Source organism: Vidua macroura, chromosome 2 (genome assembly GCF_024509145.1).
Source record: "Vidua macroura isolate BioBank_ID:100142 chromosome 2, ASM2450914v1, whole genome shotgun sequence".
Classification (NCBI taxonomy): domain Eukaryota; kingdom Metazoa; phylum Chordata; class Aves; order Passeriformes; family Viduidae; genus Vidua; species Vidua macroura.
Window position 1 is genome coordinate 64,848,244 of NC_071572.1, and position 22,959 is coordinate 64,871,202.

The window sequence follows — 22,959 nt, forward strand, 5'->3', positions numbered from 1 at the left end:
CCTGCTTGAAAAACAATTTACATAGCAGATGTAACCAAGATGTATAACTGTAGCTGACTTCTGGAACTCTGCTTCTTTTTTAAGGAGCATCTTTCAGGGAGACAAGATTCCAAGGATAACGAAATAACAGCAGAATAAAGACTGGCAAAGGGACCACTGCTGCATCCTCTAAAAGTGAGGAAGAATTGGGAAATCTCTGCTGTCTTTGGGAAGTGCAGAAGGGAGTAAACCCCAGCCCCTGGGTCAGTTGGTGAGCCTAGACTTGCATCCTTACTGACTCTTTAAAAAGTATCCTGGCCAAAAGCCCATTGCATATCCTAATACTGATGCTGAATAAAACATTTGCTCAGTTTTCCTCAGATTCCTTCTCAGGAGGAAGGAGATGTTTTGAGGCTGCAAAGGCAACCATGTAAAGCACATTTCAGGACTGAGCATAGAGTGAATTAAAGTGACATATAAATACAGGAATATGAACTCAAACTATATATATATATATATATATATATATATATATATATATATATATATATAGTTTCCACCATGGGCTGAATATGTTTAAGCATTGTACATTAATTAAAAAGTTATGCACCTATGATCTGAAGCTGTCCCTTGAAGGCAGCTTGAGCTTTTTATTTTCAGTGCAGAAGTTTCCTAGATACATTTTTCCTTTGTTGTAGCTCTACCCATTGGCTTGGTCAGCACATACCTCCTTCCTTCTTTGTTGTGTTGTTTTGCAACTCACTCCTATTTCAGCATGGGGTTGCTTCTCATTCTGCCTTACAACACAGGCATGTGGTAATTGGCTCCAGGAAGAAGCCAAAACATATGTTTCCCCATGGCACTAATTAATTAGTCATATGCACACTCAATACTTAATTGCTATTGTACACTCTGGCCTGTTTGACTTCTGGGAAAAAAGGTGACTTTGCACCTATCTTGATTGGAAACCTGCAAAAGTGAAAAGTGGCCGTATGTTTTTACAAATGAAAGAAACAAAATTTCACTAGTCACACTATTTATTCCTAGCATACCTCTTACTTAAAAAAAGTCCTCTGCACTCTGCTCGGTACATCTTCTAATGTAACCAAGCCTAGAAGCATAAAGTATCTGTGCTCTACTAAAAACTGCTGATATGACAAAGAAAAACCTCTTCCTCAGGACTACTACTCCTCTCCTGTAGCATAACAAGTGCTAGTCAACCACAAGTGCTCCTAAGAATGGCTACTTTTAGTGCTTCTTACCAACAACAGGCAGAGGTTTTGCCCATTAAGGGTTTTATTTTCCATCTTACAACAGTGACAACCATTTGGAGCTTTGCCCATACTTCTCTGTGCTGTTTTTTAGGTATTTATAACATTTCTATTGTACTTACCGCCATATTACCAAAGTCCCTTGCACTCATTAATCTCCCATATAAGTTGTTCCTTTGTTCATTTCTTAAATGACTTAGAACAAGACCACAGCCTCTTAAGCAACTCTAGCAGGAAAAAAGAAATTGAAGGTAAATTAGATATTCTTATTTTCTCATTACTTTTCCACTTTAAGTGTTCCTGAAATAGCCAGAATTATTAAAATAAACAAATAAACAAAAAAGCCACAGGACTAAATTTTACTCTAAAAATGTATAGGTGACTGAGTTAGGAGCTGCTGGAGGCAGTCCAGTGAAGTGCCATAAACAGGATTTAAGGGACTGGAGCACCCCTGCTATGAGAAAGGTTGAGAGAACTGGGACTGTCTAGCCCTGAAAAAAGAAGGTTCAGGAGAATCTTATCAGTGTCTACAAATACCTGAAAGGAGGGTGCAAAAAGGATAGAGCCAGGATCTTCTCTGCGGTGCCTAGAGACAGGACAAGAGGTGTTGGGCACAAATGGAGACACATAAGGTTCTCTCTGAACATCAGGGAATATTTTTTCCCTGTGAGCAATGGCACAGGTCACCCAGAGGAGTGATGTAGTCTCTCTCCTTGAATGGGAAGCACAGTCCTGGGCAGCAGCTTCTGGATGACTCTGTTTGAGCAGGGAGGTGGAAGCAGAGGAGCTCCAGGGGCCCCTGACAACCACAAGCATTGTGTGATGGCATGAACTTCATAGAACCCAGGTCTGAGTGTGTCTCCAAAGACAGAATGCAGATAAATTTCCAGGACAAAACATTTGCATATCATTCTGGTCACTGTGTAAGTTTAGTCTGAGAGCAAAGTTCTCAACATTTTTTAAGTGATTCAGTGTAATAACTTTGTTAATAAACCAGCATCAAACCAAGACTTTGAAATGCACTGGATTTGCAAATAGAAGCTTGGATAAATGGACAGAATAGCACATGAATTCAAAATAGCAAATGATCTCAAAATATGAGGATCTGGTAGCACAGCAAGATGGTTTACCAGCCAAGAGTTGTTGTGATTACCTTCCTCAGCTGTCCATTTTCTTCTCTCTCAGGTTCCAATCTTCCATGTCCACACAAACCTCAGGTGCTCTCAAGGCAGTTGCTGGGTGATCCCAGTTTCTAAACCATCATGGTGAATGGGGCTCACACTTTTCTATCAAGTTGCTATTTATACAGCTCAGAAATTGGTAGGGGGGGCAAATGAATGCCCTTGTAATGAGGGAAGAATGGCCACTGAGGTGACTTTTTTTCATACCAACAGTACTGACCTATGCCTGGAGGTCTACAGAAGACTGAATTGCTTTACAGAGTAGCATGGATTGTTTGCAGCAAAACCTGGTATCTCAAAGACCATATATTGCCCAATTCAGGGTTTACAAACTTGCATTTAATTTCACATTTGCTCAGAGTTTGCTACAGCACAGAAATAAGTAGTGACTGTGGATCAAGGTAAGATTTTATGCTATTCCATACCATTGCACAACTGCATAAAATGAAAATTGACGGTTTCCATGTTTTCTAAACCTCAAATTGCAAGCATAACTCAATGCCTGAGTAGCTTGAGCCAGACCTAATTCCTGTCAATCTCATATATTGTCTTTTACACCTGTGCAATGAGATGAGCAAATGGGGCACTGAAGGATGTTATTTCTCTCTCACTCCTTACAGAGATATAAATGGGTTCAACAAAGTGAAGGGCAGTGAAGGAAGGAAATGCAGAAGGAAAAGTGTTGAAGAGAAGCAAATCAATAGGTAAATGTACAGAAATTGCATTGGGAAAAGAAGGAAAAGGACTGCAATTTGAAAACAACTATGTCAAAAGTTCCTTATGAGTCAGAGGGCCAAATGAAGGCCAGCAGTGAGTGGAACACCCCAGTCTCTCCTTCACAACATGTCACAACTGTTGGTACTGGGATATACCTGAAATGAATTTTTCCATAGAAAGTTGATTACAACATTTCTGAAGCTAAGGAAAAAGAAACTGGAAACATGTTTTGTGAAATATAATCAGAAGTGTTAATATCTAAAGAAGCTGTATCACAGAGAAAAATTTGTAGGAAACATGAATGTCCAAAGTAATGGGAGAGAGAGAGTTAATAATAGGCTTAAGTGATACTGACTTAGTACAAAAATCCATCATCATCACGTTGGCCATGCTTCCCCCTTAGTGAGACAAGTCATAAAATCAAAGTTAAATTTTAGAAGGTGATGTGTCCTAAGAAAGTGGTCTGATGAGAATTGGAAAAGCTCTGATTTCACTACACTGAAAAACTTCACTGTCTCGAATTTCATTTTATGTCTCTGGCATCAGTAGGCCAATGCATGAGATAATCAGATTGGTGACTGATGAAAGTCTGGCAACATCAGCGCTGGCATGCCAGTTTACTGATGTCAGTTTGCAGCATGAGGATTTTAACCAGCAGATTTTTATTAATTCTTTAATTTAATTATGCATGAAGTTTGAAGACCTCTCTGTGCATGGTTTGATTTTTCAACAGATCTTGATGTCAATGGATTGACAATGCCAAGCAGCTGGATCTGGACCTCTGTGTACACTTTTCTTGTTCTTGTATTTAAAGAACCATTATAAGGACATTGGGAAAGATCTGATGTTATACAAAGAAGAAATTCAGTAGCTAGATTCAGCTGAAATGGGAGCAACTTTCTAAGTATGTTGGAAAACCTCCCTCCCAAAAAAACCCCAGACTAATCCCATATGACCACCAATTCCTGTGGAATTTGACAGGTTTCTTTCTGGTTCAACCACTTATTGCAGATTCAGAGCTTAAACACCTTTCACACTGCAAGATGACAGCAGGACACCTATTGGCTTCAAAGGGGCCAAAATTTCATGAATGACAAATGTGCTGCTCTTAACTTGATGGAAAGAACTTGCCTGATGCCAACAAATCTCTCAGCTGGACTATGCCTGGGGTATGACTGTTCTGTGGGCACAGTCTGTGCAAACTTCTCTCTGAGAAAGCCACCAAAATGAAATGCCTGCTGGAAGACCACCACCACCGTCCCAAATTTCAGTGTTGCTAAAATGGCTCATATTGCAACACTTTCCAAGGGGCTAAGGATCTGCTCAGTTTGTGAATGTCTCCTTGAGATGCTCATTATCCCAATGCAATATAATAATGTTTTGAGGGCACTTCAGCACTGACATGAACAATAAAAATATACTCATATTCACGGAGCAAAAGATTGTAGCTGCTTATGACGGTGATGATTCAGCGCAGAATGAAAGTCACCTTCCTGAGTCCATTTGCCTTGGGAGTTAATTAAGAGTCCTCAGCAGAACGAATACATGAGGAGAAATTGATACTGAGTTTAGGATTAGGAAGATATAAGTCTTTCTTATGCCCTTGCTGCATTTCTTTATTCAGGTGTCCATATCAGCAGTTAAGTGCTTGGAGGCTGCAGGTGATGGATGCTTAATACATGATTCCTTACTCTGCTGCAGGAGAGATCACAGAGGCCAAACGTTTGGTGTCTTTTACACTTACACCTCACTTTACAGAAATATAGCTCCAAATACTGCAAGGGTAACAAAGGACCAAAAAACGACTGCCTGAAGTCCTGGTTTGGGTATTTTGCAGTGTTTATTGTTTTAGTCATTCAAACTTTCAAGTTTCATTAAAATAATACTGTCTGATGTTCAGGCAGAACCCTGTCTTTATTGTTCCCCTGTTGAATCAGTCTCACAATAATTATGTGCAGAGATGCAAAGTGAAATTACTGTAGCAAAGGTGCAAATTCAACCGAGACTGAAAAGGGGCATCAATTTCAAAGTCTATAACTGAGTATATTTCGATATCAAATGCTCAGTAGGAGGTCAAGAACTTCAATATTTTGAGCACTTTATGCTTTCTCATCTTATAACTACAGTCCCGTGGTACAATACAGAAATATTGTTTTTACAAAAGCCTCCAGATTATGGTATTTGAAATGTTGCATTAACATTGAGTTAAGATTTAATAACCAGAACAAATGCATTAACTCATGAACCCTGAGGTCACAGGTTCTTCTAGAAAACACTCACATAAACTACAACTTTTTCATATATATTTGTAACAAAAAAAAAAAAATCATATTGATATTTCAAGAACGGATAAATTGGCAAAATAAACATTCCCAAATTATCTGCTAACCTCTGATGATTGTGCCAATTACCTTTTGCAGAAGTAATTAAAATAATTTACAATGGAGAAAGAATATGAAATTAATTTCCATTGCATGTTCATTGAACAGAGGTAAAGTAGTTGCCCTAGAAAAGGATATTCTAAAAATGGCAAAAATGAGAATTTGTTATCATATGGAGCAATTTAGAATTTCTGGTATGTTAAAATGATCAATTAATGTTACATTTAGCATTTTTACACTTGCCTAGACTTGACAAGCAATTTGTGGTAAACTGGCACATCATTTGCTTTTGGCAGATGTCGATTGCTCTCATCATTATTTCAAAACAGCAATTATAATAATTGAAAGGAAAAAAAAGAGGAAAATTACCTTATTTCCAGTCCAAATAAAAATATATTCTTATTAACTTTATGACACTGTTGGCTGCTCTTCTCCTATGTTTATATTATTTAATCAGAAAGTTTGTCTTGCTGTTTTGGTAACTTCTGGAGGTAAAAAGTAGAACAGATACAATATTTTCTTTTGTGTTTCTGAATAAAGTATGAGCTATTTTAATGTATATTTTCCTGACTTCTTAAACATCTGATGGAAAATAAACATTCCCACTGATCCTGGTAAGCCATGCCACTATAATCACAGTGCCAAGTTGAACCAACTCCGTAAAGAATTCATAATAACCGTGGGGATTTGTCATATCACCATGGGCAGACAAATTTGACTCTTCCCATGAATGGGGATAGCAGCCAAGATATGAACCAGCTCAGAATTAGAAGCCATTTAATTAAAGGTAGCACAGTGCTGAACTCAAATTAGCAATGTTTACTAAGAGGCAGCATATATTAACTTGGGCTCAGCGTGGTGATAGAGTGCTCTGCTTCCAGCCAAGGTTACACAGGCAGTAATCTCCTAAAGTGCAATGCCATCCAGAGGAGCGAGCCAGAACAGACAAGGCTGAAAGAGTTAAAAAGAAGTTCTACTACCTCTTTGCTGATGTATCATCCTTATGGAACAAAAAAAAAAAACCCCAAAACAAAAACCCCAGAAATGCAGGCCAGTGGTTACGTACAGTATTTAATATTCCATTATGGCTCCAGGTACAGCTCTTCCAAAGCAGAGCAAAGAGAATGGGTTATGGAAAGCTGAAGAAAACATCCTTTCTTTGCCCAGATGAAGTATGAAAAAATTGTGGTCTTATGCTGCTTTGATATGCATGTCTGAGTATTGCCATTAAAATACCACGTATGGCTGAAATACTTAGCAAGTAGACAATTTTAATTATCTGTTAAGTGTTGTGTAAACATCAGAAACAGCCATGATATTCCCAATTTACAAAGCTGCAAATCAAAGCAACAAAAGTTATTGCCACTCTAATGCAACAGGGAACTATTTAGCTCTTCATTGCTCTTCTTGATCATTCTCTTGGTTTTATTTCCTTTCATCTTCATTGCAATTTGGTTAGGGAACAACTCTATCTAGATGACACCTCTAAGGTCCTTTAAATTTCATTCAAATAAGGAATCCAAATTTGAAGCTTTATCCAAAATTTATAACTGTTTTTTTTTTCTAAGGGTCCATCTATTTCTTTCATCTAGGTAACTTTAAATATTGGGACCTCTACAGCTGGATACTCAGGTTTTGGCACACAAGAGGTTCTCTTTAGGTGAAATGGAAAACAGTAGGAAAATACAATATGAATAAGATTACATCTGTGAAGATAATCCCATAAAAAAGAATTGTGAATATAAAAGGGGAAAGTAGAAATTACAATTTCTACTAAGGACTAAGGTAAATCAACCCAATAAAAACATTTTTATTTGGAACAATCTTGTAGCTGTGCTTTTTTAAAAATTAAAGTCAAAATTGTCCTTGGAAAATGTCCAAAAAAAAAAAAAAAAAAAAAAAAACCTTAGCTTCCTTTATAAATTGGATACTAATTTTTTTACTATGACCTCTTACTATGAGTAAAGATGAGTAAATATAGGAGTCTTCTGTACCAGCAGAAAGGAGCTGATCAGCAGTCCCAGTAAATGTTTTTCATAATTAATTTTTATCAAAAAATGAAATAAATGGTTCAAAATAAAACTCAGGTAAATACTACTATACTATGGAATAATGAAGGGAAAGTTTGACAATTCAGGGTTTGAAATACCACATTAAAGTTTCCTTTGCACAGAGGATGGACTGGCTTAAGGAGTGGAGTTCTGCATGCTGTCAGTAAGAATGTCTTCACTGACTTCAAATCATGTAAGATAAGCTCCTGGGGGAGAGTCTTGAGAATTTTTTAGGTTTAAAATACTGCATCTTTAAAAATATAAAGCTGCACGTGGATGCATTATTTGAGAAGTAATGCATGATCACCCTGCTAAAGACTGCCATAGGCAAAAACCATAGTTATGAGTGCATGATGTACCTCAGCTTCTGAAATGTTTAGTTTCTGACTGAATAATAGTGAAGCCATAGTATTCTAAAACATGGTTCTCTACTTAATGGGCATATAAATTGTATATATAGGGAGCATATGTAGATGGGTACCTTCCTATATATATATATATATATATGGACCTACACACATAAAAATTTATGTGTAATACAGTCTTGTACTGTAATAAAACAAAAAGGTCAGGCTAGGGAAGTACTTCTAAAGTGTTCGGCAGGAGATAATATTTAATCTTCAAGTTTTCTTTAGTATTTTATCATTCAAATTTCTGGAGTGAAATGGAAAATATGCATCAAACTTGGATCTTTAAAAATAAACCTCATCATAGAGAATTTCAGCTGTGGAATCAAATGCCTGATATTTGAACTTCCAAGGAAAAGAAAAGCAAGGATTTCAAACACAGCTAGTTGTACCAAAGGAGAGCTTATAATCATTTTTATAATAATGACACAAAGGATTCAATTTTCCTATTTCAAAAACAATAGAAAGTTATTGAAATAGTAGGAAATTCAAAATTGCAGCTTCTTAGAAATGTAGAGTACAGCTGAGTATCCAAGACATGGAAAAGTCTAGCTGAGGAAGGTCAAGGTTTGGTGAGATGTAAATTCCCCTGAATTTCACCATTCAGTACTGCAAACATTATATTTTCTGCAGGACCATGATGCACATTAAAAAAAGGTTACTAATTATCAGCAGTAATAATTACAAATTTAACAAGTAACCATTATACTTCAAAAAGTTCACACTAATGTGTGAATAATTTTTGGCCTAATTAAGTATCTAATATTGCATTTATACACAAAAATGAAACATTAGTTAAGAGTGTGACAATGTTTTTGCATTAGATAAAAGGAAAAGGTAATTTGGATAACTAATTCCTGGACTGAATTTGTTGCACAGAGCTCATAAAAAAAGGAGGTAATTTTTATCCTTCCAAACATTTAGAAGCATATTTTTCCCCCACAACTCTCCCTTTCCAGTGCAGTATTCAACTGTACATCTTTTTTTCCCCACCAGAGATGAAATCAAGAAGAAACATCAGGAACTCCAGAAGCCCTGAGGGCTTTCAGGGTAGGTGTCTTTTGGGAGATGGAAGGAGTCTTGTGCAATGCCCCTGCATGGAGAATATGTCTGCTTTTGCTGGCAGAGTTCAGAGTGCCTTGTGGTGCTTCAGGCAACAGGAGTTGACAAAATCATACAGTAGACATGAATGCCTCTCAGTGATACACAAGTGGTACTTAACTGAAAACATTTAGCAAAAATCAGCTTAGGATGTAGCACGCCACAAAGAATGTCTGTTGTTACAGTGGCTTTCACCTGGTTGCTGTTTCTGTATTAATTTTCCTCCTACCTTTTCACAGGAAAAATAAAGCCAGGTGCTGTAATAATAGTAATTTATTCATGTATCCATATATCCATTTATGGTCATTTGAGCCTCAACAATGTTAGACAGTAAATTGTGGGAAGGAAAAAAAAGCCTCCCTACTCATCTGCAAATGCCTTGATTTCACAGTTTTCATTTTTATTAATATTTGAGTGAATTTCCTTAGTCAAGATTACTACATTTTATCAAGCACAGCACTAAGTCATCTTTGCTTGAATGTCCCCCAATTACTGGCCAGTGACAGAAAATTACACCAGCCCAAAGGACAGACAATTTCTGTGATATTTTCCCATTCTTTCTTGACAATTCATTACAGAATTCCCTACACACTACACAGGCTGCATAGCTGGTTCTCCCATAGATCCATGTAGCCTGTGGAAAACATACCATCACTTTTGCTGTAGGCTTGCTGGAATGCCTAAAACTTCAGGAGAACTTATTTGAACAGAAATACAAAGTATTGTGTAAACACAGTCCTGAGGCTGCCAGACCATAGCTAACTCACGTAGCTTTGAATCAGACTGCACCTCATAACTTCTCTGTGTGCAAGGCCTTGAGACAAACAACAGGATTTGCAACATTCCAGTGTGAAATTACTGTAAGTGTGCCACTGCTGTTTAACTCCTTGTACTCTGGTCCAAAAAACCCTTTAGCTATGCCATAGCCCTGAACCCCTGAATTTCATGTTGTTTTGTTGCTTCAATATGTGCATGTTCAAAAGTCTGCTTTAAAGCCTCTTCAAAAAGCAGACTGGAAGCTTTATATTGTTTTCAATAGGAGTTTGCAGGACCAATACTGAGAACACGTACAGGCTTAGGTACATATATTGCACAAATCCCTGAATACACACATGCCTCTTGAACCCTTGGACCAATGTCCAGTGGGAATTGTTTCTCACCTGCTCTTCAAAGGAAAGGCCACTGGAGAGCCATACTCTTCAATGCACTCAGGGCAACTCTGCTATGTAATAAATAAGTGAAAAAACCATCATTAACAGCTGAAATTGAACCTTTCCATACTTGTATATGCAGATTATATCCTTTTACAAAAGTAGAATTTTTAAACTAACTTGCTCTTCCTACACCCTCCTTCCATCTCCTGATTATTCAGTACATGTCATGGGACCCAATGATGATCCTGAAATTTCTCCCTTAAACCCACATGTGGGGTTGGTTGGTGGTAGCAGTTAAGGCTGCCTGGAAACAGTCTTTAGAAATGCAGAGAACCTGGAGAGAAACAAGACTGTCCATAATATAGGACCAAGAATTTGGAGGGGGAATGACAGATGCTTCTCCTGATGGAAGGGGCTTCAAAAGCTTTTTCCATTCCCTGTAAGAAATCTAAGGTCAGGTAGGGCATAGACTGCATCCCCTATATTTTTTTTTTTTCACCTGAATACTGCCCTGCCCTTGTTTAGGAATATATTAGAGAGCTGTGGAATGAACAAATGAATTATCCCATTTTGGCAAATGCTCTAAATACATCCCTTTGGGTATAAGTGAGATTTGCATCAGCCCGTATTTGCTTTCATTCTGATGGGTTTGGATACACCTTTTCTATTCATATCAGTGCAACTTGACCAGAGCTTTCAAGATAAGCATAAGCTTAAATGCTTTCCATAGGGATAGGCTTTATTAAAAAACACAGTTGAACTTTTAGTGTAGATTTTTAAATGCTTTTCTCAATAATGAAATAAGCAATGTTGGAGGCATGTTACCCAATCCACTATATTTTCTTGTGCCTACATTTTAAACATATATTCCTCCACCTTTTGAACTCATCATGTCACATCTCTGTAGTTTTAAGCCAGGCTAGAGGTAATTATAGAAATGTGTTAATTGCAGTTATACTTTCTATAGCATCAAAAATATAACATCAGAATACTTTTTTTTTTTTCCCCAAATAAATGCTTCAGATTGGTATGCCTTAAAATATCCATCTGTAGCAGTGACTCCTGGTTAAGGAACTTTTCACTTGTCTTTCAAAATTAAATAAATTACTGGAAGAATCATCCTCTGAATTGTAGAATGAGTCAGCAATACCTTCAGTATTTTTGGGGCCTATTTTACAGAGGTTGCTTTTGCTTAAGCCATTAGCAACTATTACATTTATTCTCTTCATTTCACGTTGTATACAGCTGATGGGAAATGTGGGCAAAAGACAGCCTTCAAGGCATTAACCCCTTCACTCCACAGGATGTTTTTTCTGCTTGAAAGGAATTTGATGATTTCAGCTTTCTTCTCCTTCTTAACTTTGCCTCCATTAGGATTGCCTGCATGAACAAGGGGCTGCAGAAACTGGCCCTTATATTGTAATGTAATCACAGATTTATTCACCTCTGCAATCAGCCACTCGTCTGTGATGATCATCTCAGGGTCCTGCCAAGAGTTTCTGGAAGGCTCTGTGCTAGCTCTCTACTGATCACATAAACCACAAAAAAATTACCTATATATTACTTTCCACTAATTCAGATCTGTGTTCTGAGGGAAGAGAGAATCAATCATAAGGAATCATAAAAAACACTGCTTCTGAACATTAATAAAATAACCATGCATACCATGCTCAACAAAAACAAACACACTGAAAAACTGCAGATAGAAATAAAATTTTCTGTTAAGTTAAAAAAAAAAAAAACAAGAAAAAATAGAAAACAAGGGGGTGAAAAAGGCTGAAAAAGCAAGATTTAAAGAAGGGAAGTTGTATGTGGTTTGAAATGTGCATTTGGAAAGAAAAAAGATATCCAAAGATCAGCATCTCTGAGAACAGCCCATTTACCAATGTCTAAATAGCTAATAACTAAATGTAAAAGTGTCTCCTCAATCTAATAAAAATGTACTATTGTATTATTTACTACAGTATAAACTTTAAAACATTAACATGGAGAAGGCAAACAGAAAACTGAATGTTTACTATGTCAAAGACTAACATTCCTTCTAAAGTTTGAGTCAAATATTGCTACTAATAATACTGACAGGAATATTTCCCTGGGTGTGAGTGAAATTATTCTGAGTCAAAGTCTACAGAAGAGCCAAGTTTGGCCTTTTGTCTCTTGCTTTGTGATATCCCTTTCCACTGACTCCCTTTTGCTTTGGACAGCTGGAAAGAGCCATGGACTCTGGCATTAGCTAATGGCCAGGACCCTCAGTTCTTTGTATGAGATGCCACAAAATCTTTTTATTTCTGGTGTGTCTACCCCCCTTCAAGTGCCACTGCTGTTTTCTTGTTCAATGGCTTGTATCTGGCACTTTTAACAAATATTGCCCTCACTCTCTACACTTTAAAATGATAAATGCATCACCTGGAGGCTGTATCCACCAGTCCTGTGTAATACTTCTCTCTTAAAATGCGACATAACATTTTATAAATGGAAAATGAACATCCCACAAGGAATTCTCAAGAGGGAAGGACATGTGCAAGTGCAACCATGCAGTGAACTAATCTTTAACCACAAAATGCCAATGTACTCTTGAAAATACCGAGAAACGCTGCAATGAGGCACCAGTTAAGCAACTAAATATAAATCACACAAAGCCACCAGTGGCAGACACTCCTTGTATCTGCTCAATTGTTAATAGTTTTTCTCCAAACTGGAGCAGTTTTCCATGGTGCTAATGAGAACTTTTGCTAGCACACCTTGCATACACTTGAAATCCAGCATCAGGGGAAGTATCAAAAGCTGCACCCACCCTGCTAAAGGTACCCCCTCAGACAGCAGTGCCAAGTAATGCAATGTCTGCAAGTAAGACAATGTCTGCTACAGCAGTTTTCTCCAGGTCCAAAATGTAGGACAGGCATACTCTGAGACACTGACCCTCCCCAGTCTTGACTTTGACATGAGAGGATCCTTTTCCTCTGCAGTGCTGGTTTTCCATCAGCTTGTGTACCCAGAAGAAATTTTTTACCATGGTGGGGCACTGGCACAGGTTGCCTGGAGAAGCTGTGGATGCCTCATCCCTGGAAGTGTTCAAGGCCAGAATGTACAGGACTTGGAGCAACCTGGTCTGGTGTCCCTGCCCATGGCAGGGGGTTTGAAATTGAACGATCCCTTCCAACCCAAACCATTCTACAATTGTAAGTTTTTACCCTGAAAGGTAAGATGTGGTTGAGGAATGGTGCAGTGCCAGACATTGTCCTGCAAAACACTTCCTGGGTAATCAGGATACACCTCCTCAGAATTCCCCTGGCTGTAGCACAGGTGATGAAGTCTGGCTGCAACACTGGGAAGGGATGTACCCACACCAGCACCATGTATTCTCTACCACACCTGAGATAATTTGGTTCTTTCCTGAGGAGAAAACTTGCTGCAGCTGAGTACTGATTTGCTACTCAACCTATGTTTCTAACTTCACTGAAGGACAAATGTCTTGTTAGTGTGAACTAGAAACACGACAATATAATTTTCATAGATTAAGCTATGATTTTCTGCCTTAGGAGCAATTTTGGTACCAAAGAATCTAGACTGGCACTCATCCTGGAACTCCAGAAATTCCCTGCATAACAGGCTGGGCCTTCCATGCCTAGAAAAGGCCACAAAAACTCCCTTAGAAGAATTTTATAATTGCATTCACTTCTTACACTGCTAACTATGCCAGCTGGAAACTGAATTTCACATCAGTGGTCAGCAGTGCACCTCCTGAAGTGAGAAGATCTGTTTTACAGCCAGGGGCACAATATGACCTATCATTATTAAAGGCCAGAAGAGGATTCAGTTCCCCTTTGTGAGCAGTATCACTGACTATTCTTGTGAATTACTGCTTCTCAGAAAGGGAGGTAGAATACTTCCAATCATTTTTAACATCCAAAGTAAATAGCAAGCTCTCATATCCAACAAAAGTTACAATATTTTCATTATGAATAATTCAACCTAGTTTTCCTCAAAATAGGGGATATTAATAATTCTTAAATTCTATAAAGCCTTTCAAACTAACCCATTTTATTGCTATAAGTCCGGACTTTGAAAACCTAAGTTGTATTTTACTGTACAAGTAAGCCCTATGAGACTGCTCTTAGCATATATTATCATTTGGTGTAAATTAATATCCACTGGGCCATAATTTGTAGTAATAAATCAGATTTTACTGTGTAAGTTCAGAGGTGAATTGTATAGGGAAGTTCACACAGATTTGAAAAGTGAAGAAAGATATAAATGTATTAAAATGTAGGGCTCCTTCTTATCACTTTAAAAAAGGTCTGAAATTTGGAAAACTTGCAATAATTTCTCATTATTTCTGCAGATTGCTCATAATTGGATCCAATAATAAAGAGGAAAAAAAGTCAAGCCAGTACTTAACTTGAAGTATTAACTACACATTGTTCTCCTGTAAGCACTCAACAGATCTCTTTTTGCTAAAATTATGGCAAATTGGAGCAGCAGTTCCCTTCTGAATCAACCTTCATTTCTCTGTCCTTCCCTGCTGAACACTGTTACATGTTGAAGGCACAAATGGTTATTTATTTATTCCCCTATAAAATGCATGCATGGTCCCAAAAGCCATAATATAAACACCCTGCAGTACACATAAATGCAGTACTCATTATTACAAATTATTAGATCACTTAATCTTCTTTGCCAGTTCCTTCAACAAAAAAAAAAAAAAAAAAAAAAAAAAAAAAAAAAAAAAAAAATCACAGTCCCCCTATACAAGCCTAAAATACAAGACAATAAAACTAATAGTAATAATAATGATATGTTTCCTTGGTCTTTTATTACACAGGAAACAAATGCCTCTTGAGTTGTATTGCAAGGATATACACATTGCAAGTTGATACATGGCTGAGTCAGTCAGTTCCTTACCCTGCGGATGCTGAGCTTGGGTAGAAAACGTTCACTTGCTTTTTAGGATCAGGAAAGAACTATAGGAATGAAAAGGGGGCACATTGCTCCTGTTTTGAGTCCCTCCCTTTAAGATGAGAGAACTGTCTCTTGGACCTTTGACTCAAAAGTCCTCTCTACCAACAGCAGGATTTGGTAGGATTTCTTTCCTTTGCCCAAATAATTGAGCCTTGTCTGGAAATTGAAACAGGGCAGCATCAATCTACAGGCTGATGCCAGATCCCACTTGGGATGCTCACCTTGTCCTGGCTTTGTATCTTGCTTTATCCTGTTCCTCAAACTCAGCTTCTGCTCCAGAGATCTGTTCATTCACCTGATATTTCCCATTGCTTTTTTCCGTGTCAAGGACTGTTTTCCTTCCATTTCAGTCAATGAGAGTAAGCAGCTGATTACAAAGGGAATTTCTGAGCAAGAAAAGGCAAAAGTAAAGGCATGCTCTGCATTCATAATCATTCAAACCATGATATAAGTAACATAGTAAAATAAAAAATCTCATTCTCCTGGAAAGCAATTATGATCAGAGGTGGTGTAAAAAGAATATGAATTCTGCATGCCCTCAGAAATCCTTACATTGGTGATGAAATTAGATCTTCTAAGATCTCTTGAAGTGAAATTACATTATTTACTTAGGCTACCAGTCAGCTGGACCTGAGTCAGGTGAGCTCTCCTTAATTTTTCAGGTCTTAACACTGACTGGAAGTAACAAATTCCTGGTAGGTGTAGATAGTATACCCTAACCCTTTTTCTCAGTCTGGATGTCTGAGAATTGCTTGCATAAAAGGGACAACTGTTCAAAATAAAAAGAAAGTACACATCTTCATGTCTCAGAAAACTCTACTGCAGCATTATGTGGTGACATTAGAACCTATATCAGCTAAAACCCAATTGATTCTTGGGTTGGGTATCTTTAGGAAGAAAAAAGAGATATGAAAATAGAAAACTGTGCTGTCCTTCATTGGTAAAAACTCTGTGGGGCCCTGAGTTTTTCCCAGTATTAACACCAAGTATAACTAGATTAGAGTCATAAAGTTGGCTGTGATTTGTTTTGGTTGTAGCAATAAGAGTACACACATGCACAGCACTCCAGAGCAGCAGTAACCATGATTTCATTATTTTATTGTTCATAGCATTATTTATTACCATATCTGAGGGAGTCCAAGTGAAGACCAGTGTCTAGTATGGCAACACAAACCTTCAGGTTCTTACAGTATGAGAAATGTGGGTGGTGTCTCTGAGTCTTTGGACTTAAATTCTATGAGACGATCCTGTGCAACAGTGACATCCGTGGCACCTTCAACAAACATTCTTAGAAAGTGTCTCTAATTAGTCACCTTCTCTTATCTTTATTTTACTTTGAAATGGAGTAAACTTCAGGATTGAGCACAATCTATTTTCTGTCCCCATTGTGGTGCAAAATCACATGAAAGAAAAGGTAAAATAATTTTTGGAAGCCAGAAATGGAAACGTTGGATCAGACTAATCAAACCACAGTAAGGTAGGTGGCTTGATCTTCAGGAAAGAGTTGTGATATAGGCTCTCCTTCTACCTCCTTTGTCAGGCAAAGGTAAAATCAGCTCATCAAATAAGCTGAAATTCTTAACCTGTTCTTTCACTCCCACTCTTCCAGTACTTGCATCAAACAATTATACAGAGACTCTAACACAGGCTATGTAACATATTCTGGGAACATACAGTAAAAGAACCTTATTAGCTATCTCCATTAGCTGAAATGAGCAGGAGCAAAATAGCTAGTAAGCTGAATTTTAGGTGTAGGGCATTACACATCCCACAGAGATAACAGAGAAAATTCACGCCTCTTTTAAAAGCTGTCAGAGTGTAGGCTGGGAAAGATAATACTGCTCTGGGTTGCATTAAGATCAGGTACTGTGCAAACAGAAAAGGTGGAAACTCAAGCAAAACTACAAAAGCTCAATTTATGATGCTAAATTTTGCCACAGGGTCAGATTCCCATGTCCCTGGGTAGCTGAAGAATCCCAGAAGACAGACAGACAGGCATAGAACAGTTCATTGCAGGTGTCTGCAAACTTCCCACAGAAATCTGCACTGAACAGGGAGATTTTGGCCCTTGCATGCCTCTTGATTTCTTGCACCTGTTCCTCATTTCTAGGAACAAGCAGTTACAGTCACGAAGGACCAACCACATGGAAGCCATTCGTCCCTTCTCCATTTACCTTCTAGAGTCACACTGAAATCCACAGGCGCCACCAGTTTCTCTCTGGATTTGAAAACAATGGAAATAAGGAATTAAAAGTGGAGACAGCAGAGTGAAACTTTCCTGAACATAAGAGCTGAAAATGAAATGTTGAAAACTGCAAGATTTCAAGAACAGACATTTTGGTTTCTGTGTTTGACTGAGAAACGGAGACAAAGCAGAGAGAAGGATGCATTGGGCTGATGGTCCTAGAGACAAACCTTGGCAAGGAGAGAAGTCCTTTGCCGAGTTTGGTCTGTAACTATTGTTTATCTAGCCATTGATGGGAAAAATCATGGAATTATTTGGTTTGAAAGGATGTTTTAAATATTACCTAGTTCCGACTCCCCTGTAATGAGCAGGGACAGGTTTCACTAGAGTAGGTTGCTCAAAATGCCAGCCAACCTGGCCTTGAACATTCCCAGTGATAGGGCATCCCAGACTTCTCTGGATAACCTGTGCCAGTACCCTCATCACCCTCATAGTAAAGAATTTCTTCTGAATATCTAATCTACACCAACCCTCTTTTAGTTTAAATCAAGTGCTATGCTTCACACATGGGCATCTCATTCCCCATGAGTAAGCAAAAGGAATTTGGCAATCTGGACAGGACTGCCACCCCTGACAAGCCTACTGAACCACAAAACAACTTCCCCCAGGGATTCTCAGGTATTTTAAATTTGTCTAAATTGAATTGACAATGCCAGCTGCACCATTCAAAACTGCAAAAAAAAGCCTTACAGTGTCCAGCCTTCTACCAGCATCGCAGACATGGCTTGTTCAGAAATGAATTTGAGTTGAGAGTGAATTTCAGAACAGATTTTTCCTACATGGGAAATCTAAAACTTAATTAGTTAATAAGATGCCAGTACTTTATTGCTAAAGGAAAACAAGGAGGGAAGGGGTGCTGTCCATATTCCTTCTTGCATAGGGGGAACTGGTAGTCTAGAGACATGAGGCAAGCATGGGTACTTTTGATTTTTTGCTACAGCAGCAAGTCCTTGCATACTCCTTCAAGAAACAGCTTGTCTAAAATTCTATTTGACAAACATATTCTCAAAAGTGGTCTCAGAGATTTGTTTCATCTTCATTAGGAGTTCAACCATTTTTAATAACAGATTTTGAGGGCGGGTGAAAAAGGAGGGATTCTCTTGCTGACAACTATTGTTGAAAATGAATTTTAATTTGTGTGTGTGTGTGTGGAGCCAACTCAACATGGACCAAACAGCATCTGAAACAGTTAGGAAGAAATTAAATCTCTCCATTAAGAGACCTGTACTTGTGATTTAGAAAAATATCCATTTTGACCACCTAGTATATAAAGACAGGTACCACATGGCAGCTACTAGTGTCACATTCTTGACCTAACAACTCAGGTGGAGAAAAAAACAGAACATGTTTGTTTCCCTAGACACAAATTGGCTGTAGTCTTACATACTTCTGGTTATATAAAATAGAGGCATTTTATTCTTATCTTGTTTGTAGGACCAGATCCTCATCCCTAGCACACTTTACAGTTGCTAGGAGATTTTTTGACTGTATAAAGCCAGGGCTGATGACCTGACACTGTGTGTCCCTGAATTATCTTTCCCAAGATACAGAGAGAACTCTGACGCTCTGGGACAGCAAGTCATGAATCTGGGATCCAGCTATTCCTGGCCTTTAGGCCTTTAAAGCAGACCACAGATTAGACAAATTTGTTCCAGGAGTCAAAATATAGAAGGTATAGAAAGGTGACAGAAATTTACTCTTGTCTGCCTAACTGAAAGAGTAAGAACACTCCACAAACATGTGAAAAAAAAATGTATATGGCAAATATGGATTTATTTTAGACTGCAAAGTCTACTGGCACTTTTATTATGTCTGTGGAAGACTTTGACATATCTCAATGGAGATGGTGACTATACAAACATTGAGGACAATTTTGGTCTAGATTAGTTTTCACATATCTTGGAAGAGCACCATACAAAGGATGCAGAGACAGGGTTGACCTAACTCCAGAATCAAGTTGCATTCAGTCTTTTGGGTGGTTAGGCTTATTTTCTCATGTACAGCACAAGATCTCACTTTTGAAGGGAAGTTACTGTACGTTCAGCTGACTCTTTGACAACCCTTGCCAGAAGGACCAGTTTTACTGATACCAGTTCCTAAAGGCATGGTACTGGTCTTTCACTTCATTAAATTGAAGGCATTGTTTGAAGAAATTGAGCTTAATTAACTTTTGATAAAGCACTACAACACACTACTAAATCAGAATCTGGTATCCTTTGGAAATAAATAGAATTTCTCCTTGTTTTTAGGGAGAGGAAAATACTTTATTTTCCTTGGCTGATAATTCCAATTAAAAAGTCTACAAATCACATCAGATTAATTAAGTTTTATGTGGAAGTACAAGTGTATATATTTTACTTATTAATGTATTTCATTTGCACAACTCCAGTTATAAATATTGATCTGTTTGGACCATTAACTGAGGTGCAGCTTTAAAAATGGAATGATCAAATTCAATAAAAACTAAATTTAAGAATAGCAATTTTTGTCTTTTAATACAGCAACCATCAGCTTAGCAGAACCCAGCTGGATTGAAGAAGAAACAGCTATGAGGCTGTCTCCCACAGCAGCCTCTGAAATAGGGATCACAATTGTATTCTTCAGCTGTTAAGAAGAATCATGGTTTCTTCTGCTAGTTTACTAGTGGCAAATTGGCTTAAAAGAGTCACCATAAATATATAACGTAGGGTAGCTAGTGCCAAATGTGTTTATTAGGCTAAATGAGAGTATTAACCTTAAATGCAATGGGATTTCCTGTCCACATCCAAAGTCACTGGTGTGAATGGTACTTGCTGTTACGACTCTGCATTCTGTGTCATCTGAGACTTGCAGGCACTGCACTATGGCCATGGTCAATCAAACCCTTAAAGATCACAAGGGCACTGAAAGATTAATCATTATCTCTCTGTTATTCTTTTGCAAGGAAGGTAGGAATCTCAGGGGTAAGAAAAGCATGCACAATGAGAAGGGGAAGGAATAAATAAATTATAGTTTTCTAGCCAAAGGTAAATCCATCTGTGCATGTTGGATTTATCACCACCAGAGAACAGTGCCTACATGATCTAGAACACACAGAATGAAGAGCAATAGCAGAGCTAAAGGTGAAACTAAGAAAGAAATAGGAGTTTGTCCAAGGTCTGGCTGCAGAAGAGGTGATATTGATGGTAATGGTTGCCAAAGAAGACTCAAGAGCTTTGTTTGTGTTTATGGATGACTCTCATAGAGCACTTTCCAGCTCACATGTGACTGGGTGAAGAAATAAGGTAGGGCTGAAAACAACCCACACTGTCCCTACAACGTCTGGTACATAAGGGATACTGGGGAGCACCCTCCAGTTAGGACTCACACGTCAGGCTGGTTCCAACTCTGCTTCTGAAATAGCTGAACATTCTATTTTACTCAGGCTGGGATGAGAAAACCAGATGAGTTTCAGCTCAGTTTGACCTAGCATTCAGCAGATACCAAGTGGAGGCTCACAAAGTTTCCTCCTTGCTGAGCTACTGTCCTCTTAAAACAATCCAATGCAAGTAAATGCTATTTAAATCGATTGTATGCATTCACAGACAAATTTGGTTTAAAATTTATTATGTGTAGTGGCTCACCATGTCGAGAGAGAACAGAACATACATTTTAAAAAACAAGCAGGTTTTCTTAAAATAATCAAACATTCAATAAAAGAGGTTTGTTGCTGCCATCTTTATTTGTTAGGATGGGGAATGGACTATTTTACTCTTCTTCTTGCAAGCTAAGCAATGTTGAATAACCATGGGAATGATACAGGGATTTGCTTTATTAAGTTTAATAATAATTTCAATTGTCTTTGAATTTATTTTAATCTTGATTTAAATGGATAATGCAGTGTATCCATCTCTGCAGTTCTTGAATTGCCCACTTGCATAAGAAAATACACTTCAGAATATGCTTATTAAAGAGCATAATGGCTTTGAGGGATTTTCAAAAGCAAAGAGACATTATAATCTTCTCTCACTGTAGTAGTTGCATATTTCAGATGTAGACAACGTTTCCTTTACAATTATTGATTATTATGGCTGCCAGATGCAATTAAAGAACAGTTTGTGCTCTTCCTATGGCTCCCTTCAAGCACTCACCCTGTAAGTCATTACTGAAATAGCTAGATTAGAAAATACTAATGGCTACCACATGTATTATCTTTACTCCCCAAAACCCTAAAATAACTTGCAAAAGAGAGAGGCATTATTGACCTGTTGTTCTGAGGAGGAGAAGTGAAGGGTGGAGGCATTCAGGCAAATGCATTTGCCTGTTTGAGGTAATTCCATTTGTAGGAATTGTGCATGGAGAGTACAAAGCCTTTTCAAAGGCATTTCACCACATAGTGAAAGGACTTTCTAAAAGTTTTCAACAAGCTTCCTCTTAAAGGGCTTTTAATAAATATTTACAAAAATGCTCAAAAAAGAAAAGGAGGGAAGAGTGAGAGGACAAATTTGTCAATTATCCAGCAGAGTGGAAAGGAAAGGATGCTGTAAAAGCACACAGAAATATGGCACCGTAGTGGGGAAAGCCAAAATGCAGTGTCAGTAAATATGCAGTGATGCTCCAGAGACACAATTTAACCTGATATGTGCAAGGACAGGCTCTGAACTATCTGTCCTGCATCCAGAGAGCTCCCAGTCACAGCAGCTGATTCCATAAAAACATCAGTTGGCCCAAGAAAAACACAAGGGGATGCTTGGAAATACCAGGAAACAAATAGAGATTCAGGCTGCAAATGTAATTATTTCTTTTTATAAACCCATGGTGTGCCCATACCTCAATACTGCCTGCAGTTCTGACTTTCTGGCCAGAAAAGCTGTACAAGGGTGAGAGAACATTCTGATAAGGTATCACATAGACAAGAAAAATATCCAAAGTAGAAATAACTAGATTAAGACTCTTTTGCAGAGAAAAGAGATAACCAAGGGTAGATGTGACACAAATTAATAGAAATGTCAATAACATTGAGAAGATCATTAGGAAATTATTTGATTTTTCACAGCTCAAGAAATAGGGGCAAAAAATGACATTATCAGGTGACAGGCTGAAAACAAACAAACAAAAGAAGGCATTTTTACAAGCAGCAAAATTAAATGGAAAAAACTTCTTGCCCAAGATTATTCCAAATAATGTTTATTCTTTCCAATAATGTTTATTCATTTCAAACAGCAACAGGGTCAATTCATGGAAATTATTCCACCAAGGATGGTAAATCCACAAACAATGTTTCTAACCAAAGATTTCTGGAAGCAGGGAGAAGATGCCAAGGAAGCATTGATGTATACTTGCCCTGTTATTGTGACTTTTTCAATCATTCAGTACTTGACTATAGTTGAAAACCAGCTACAGGCTAGATGAATCTTACCACCCCTTAAAAAAATGCCTCAGTGGTCTGAAGAGGGCCACCACAAATCGAAAAACTTTTGCTGATACATATAATTCTGTTGTTTATTGTGGTCAGTGGGCTTTCCCAAAGAAACCCAATGGATCCCAGAATTTGA